Below are 5000 nucleotides of genomic sequence, written 5' to 3'. Positions count from 1 at the left end.
TCTACTCCTTCTCTCCTCTCCTCCTCTCCTTTCTTCTCCTTACTCTCCTCTCCTGTGTGACAGCTCTGTTGGCTCACATGGACCGACAGCAGACTTTTCTTTGTTGTTAAAGGGCTAGAATGCAGAGCATTATGTGAATAGCACTCAAGTCCTCCTTTTAATCAAAAGAAGGTGCTAGGGAAACAACAGAAGCACTCAAACAGCTCAACTAACGAGTCTGATCTATTCTGTTCTTCAGCCATGTTCAGAACATGTCTCCCACGGTTTGTATTCACCTCCAAAGTCCCTGCTCCCAGCGTGATCACCACAGTTGAGTGGAAACGGCTGAGTGGAGGGTTTCAAATAGTTCAAGCTAGCACCAATCTCTTAAGCACTAATGCTTAATAGATTTTAATAAACGTGGTAGAAATGCAGTCGCCCGCTCGCTCTCTTGCTCATCCAAGTTCAACCAGTGTTTTTATTTTGTGTACATTGTGTTTCATTCGTTGGCATCCACTGCTAATGTCTGGGTGTTGGCAGCCTTTCCTCACAACACCAGTGCTGCACCCAGGAGACGGACAGAAAGCTAGACTGAAGAACAAAATCAATGGCTTGCTCTTTAGGCTGAGTTACGAGGTGCCCAATAGAGTTGCGTCTCCTAAAGTGGTCCAGCCCACAGCCTATAGCCCCGGTGTGAATAAGGCTGGAGGTTATTTTGTTTGTATCACCCGTTTGGCCTTCAAAAAGATGATGTCATTTAATTAAAGGTTGGATGTTTGCCAATGTGCTGACATGCAAAAGCGATGAGCCAGATGTCAGACCAAAGGTTAGCTTCTCTCTTCGTTCTTCTCTCTTCGTTCTGTGGTTTTGTCAACTCGCTGTCTCGACCTGGGAATTAACTTTGCCCTGATTATGTTCTGAATATGAAAAAAAGGATTTGGAAATAAAAGCATGGTCAATGAGGGAAAGCATTAGTATGTTAGTGCCTTCGAAGTGGCGATGCCACTAAAGCTTCTTCGTCAAGGACTCAGGACTCTTAAAGGTTTCTTTGGAGAATTGTCTTCTGAGGTTTCAAAACAACTGAAGGTATTGTTTTGAAACCTCCATGTCTGAATTTGTATTCCTTACCTCGTCTTACAAAATCATCTGTTATCTAACAAGTCAGTCCCAGCTGAAATGTTGAGAGCCTTATTTGCGAAAAATGTATTTTGATTACAAAAAATGTCGGATTGTAACTTTTCTGTGCAGAAGACACGACACAAGAGTTAGATCTGGAGTCGTCATGAAGTGTTAACTCTCTAGGATAGATAGAAGGATGGATGGATGGACAGATGGATGGAGGGATAGATGGATGGCTGATAGGACCGAAAGGATGGATGAATGGACAGATCAATGTACTGCCAATGTGTAGTCTCTGACTCTACATTTGTCGCAGATGCACAGTTATTATCATTCTCTGGTATGTCAAGGCTACCTCCTTAACTCTCACTCCTCCCTTCATTGGACTTTAATGCCCAAAGCGGTTCTGAGTCGTATCATTGCATTGAACACCTGCAGGCTCGTGGGGCTGGGTCCTGGGTCCTGGGTCATGGGTCCTGGTTCCTGGGTCCTGGTCCTTGCTCCACTGCTGTGAGTTGGCCGAGTGGGGCTCTCAGTGTCTCTCTCTTCATCTTGCATGCTGGTAGCCGGCATAAACGGAAGGGCCGCAGGCATGACGGGAATATCGAGCGGCCCATCAAAGCCCACGCACACACACAGACACATAGACACACCCACAGACACGCAGACACAAATTTAGCCCAGAACTTATATACAGATTCCTTTATATAATTTGAAAATCGTTGTGCTTGAGAAGACAGGCAAAGCTGAAAGAGAGGAATTGAATGATTAATGAGGAAAGATTTGACTTACAAAATGTGTTATGCCACCACTTGCAAAGACACACGCACACACACACAAACACACACAGACACACAAACACACCCACACACCTACACACACACACACCTACACACACACGCACCCCCCCCCCCCCCCCCCCCCCCCACACACACACACACACACACACACACACACACATACACACACACATACACAGCCAAGGTCTTTAGTGGCTGTGGCAGTATTGCAGGTGGTGCTCACTGACTTGCAGACCGAGTAAATAACGATGGCGATGAGCTCCCTGACCACTTTAGCTTCACAGTCAGAACTATTTGTATACCCCCCCCATGCAATTTCCCCCACACTTTCTGCTCTCATTCTCTTACTTCTTAACTTTGACCAGGTTGTATTAAAAGCAGGTCCACTTAAGCATTGTATTGTACATAGGGGGGGTAGAATACATGTAGCCATTAGGCAGCAAATGCAATACAGAGAAGTCAATCTTCTTCCTTCAGCTCAGAGAAGCAAAATAACAGAATACTTAAAAGAGATAGAAAATAGACAGGGGGGAAATATCTCTCAGAGTGGGATTTCACTCGAGAGTGAATCTGCTGTGGAAGAGAAAATGCAGAGACGGAGGAACAGAGAGCACAGACGTCTCAAAGGTCAAAACAGACTTGGAACAGGTTCATAGAAGTGTTGGATGCGGTGTTGGCATCGCTAACAAGACCAACAACCAGCCTGTGTGAGTGTGCGTGTGTTTGTGTGTGTACGTGTTTGTACGAGTGTGTGTGCGTGTATGTGTGTGTGTGTGTGCGTGTGTGTGTTTGTGTGTGTGCTTCCATGTGTGTGACCGCTTTCAGTGTGAGAAGAAAATTGCCACCAAAAAGTTTTTGGCATGCAATGTTTTGTGTGTTGAGTGTGGAATGAAAGCAGGAACAGCGTGCAAGCTCTAATTCAGAGTCTAAATCACTGCCCCACAGTCCTTTAATGAGGTTCTGATTCACTGGTGAATTACAGAGCTTGAAGAAGAATGTTGTACAAGACTGTCTGGATGTCTGCACTCTTAGAAGAATACAGTATCTTTACATATATATATATATATATATTATAAATATTCTTCATTTATATAAATGAAGTATCGGGCTAACCGTTTAGTCATCTATAACCAATTCCTTTGCATGAAAAGAGTTATGAAGCGAATTTGCACAATGAAAGGAAAATAAATAGTTTAAGGAAGTAACAAATGTATTTCCTATTAAGTGACTAGATAGCACAAAACTGTATCACCACAAAGTTCTGTAAAGATGACTGCCCTTGCAAAATATATATTGGTATTTCTATTCCATATTAGGACTTTAGGATACAAACAGACAAAGCTATTACCTTCTATATATTTTTTTCATGTTCGAAAACCATTGAAATGTAGTAGACTAATAATAATCATTATCATCATAAACTACTCCATTTATCTCTATATTCTGTCTCTCTCTCTTTCCCGCTGGCGGACTTGTACACATAAACACGGGATAAATGCATTGAGTTGGCACCAGCCAACCCTACTGATGCAGCATGACCTACTTTTGAGACAAACACTCGCAATCCGAAATGTCCGCTCAGCCAGTAGACCGTGAAAATCTCTTGTGTTAAATTGTGGAGACATCTCCACAAACTTTGTCAGGCTAACACCACCATACCACAGGATCTCCGCTACGCCTCCACCCATGTTGGTGGTTGCTCGCTCTTACTCATGTTTGGCTGCTTCCCTTTTTGTTTCCTATTCGTATTCTTTCTTTCTTTAATGGTTTTTAGATGGTGCTTCAGTGCAAAACAAGTCGGGAAACTTCAGATCATTAAGTCCATTTTCAAAAATGATCTAGATTGTTGGGAATTAGAAGAATGTTGAAAGACTATTTTGTAAAATGACGGCCAATCCCTTATAATTCACTCAAGGAAGGTTCAGAAACACTCCAACATTGAGAGGTGTGCCATCAGATGTTGTGTTGAATGGTAGCTGGTAGCCAACCTCACTAGTATTCAGAGGGTCACGCATCTGAGTATCCTTCACCAATCATGGATCAAGTTCATGTTATTTTCTCCCAGAAAAAGTGTTAAAGGAAAATGATTTAAAACCAGGAACAAAGGCGGGGCCGAGATGAACTCTGGAGAAATGCAGCAGCGTTTCTCTCTCATTTATTACGTTTGTGGGCGGCCATGCCTAAATGGCTGCTGAACTTCTGTTGATTTGGCCACCAGAATCAGCTGTGAGCCTCCTGAGCCCTGGGTGAGAGCTGTTTCAGTGCAGTGGGAGAAGGGGAAAATATGTGCTTGTATTCATTAAAGAGAGCGTCGAGAATACCTTGAAAAAATGGATAACAAATAGTGCTTCAGAATTTGACGATGGTGTCTGGTGGGCTACGCTATGCCACATAAAATATAGTAGAGTACTAAGCCAAATTTTGGCTTGCTTGGCGCCAATAAAACATAATATCAGGATTATCTTTCTATGTTTTAACCATAAATAGTTGTTAACCCTCAAAGTGCTGCAGGGTTTTGTACCCCTATACACGACATGGCTTTGTTGGTTCGATGTTCACACACACCTTCACTTCACTTCGAGTGTCACAAAAAGGGGCTAGTGGTGATGTCATATGCGATGACATCATCGTACACTTCCTCGAGGTTCATATAAAAGGGGTCAGTGGTGATGTCATATATGATGATATCATCATGCCTTCATAAAAGTTGGTGCATGGCTCTTCTTAATCAGGCCCCTGTGGAGTCACAGAGGCCCGCCCCGGTGGAGAAGACGTCCCAGCCCCCAGATGTCTCCACCCACCCATGTCCCGCCCCGGACCAGCCCCGGAGCTCTAGAAATAGTCCGGCCCCTTCTCACCTCTTCCAGTCTACCAATCCAAGCTTCAATTGACCGTGGCGAAGCACGCAAGCACCCACCCAAACCCCCACCCACACACCAACGTCCCCCCCACATTCTGGTCTCCCTAGTCTGGGCCAACAGGCTTGTTTGGCCGGGCCACCAACCAGCGACCCAGCACTGCCAAATCCCTCGGCTCAAGCCTCATATTTAGAGCCCACTGCCCCATCTGATCCCCTTAGCACAGACAATTCTCTCTCTCTCT

At 44.4% G+C, this 5000-nt stretch overlaps 1 protein-coding gene across 4 annotated transcripts in view; it reads left to right on the top strand.

Moving 5' to 3' along the window:
* Positions 1-5000, top strand: part of dab2ipb (DAB2 interacting protein b) — a 104100-nt gene that overhangs the window by 42438 nt on the left and 56662 nt on the right. The window lies entirely within an intron of this gene.

Source organism: Pollachius pollachius, assembly GCF_949987615.1.
Source record: "Pollachius pollachius genome assembly, chromosome: 4".
NCBI lineage: Eukaryota > Metazoa > Chordata > Actinopteri > Gadiformes > Gadidae > Pollachius > Pollachius pollachius.
Note: the sequence above shows the minus strand (reverse complement) of the source record. Positions and strands in the feature narration are given on the sequence as shown.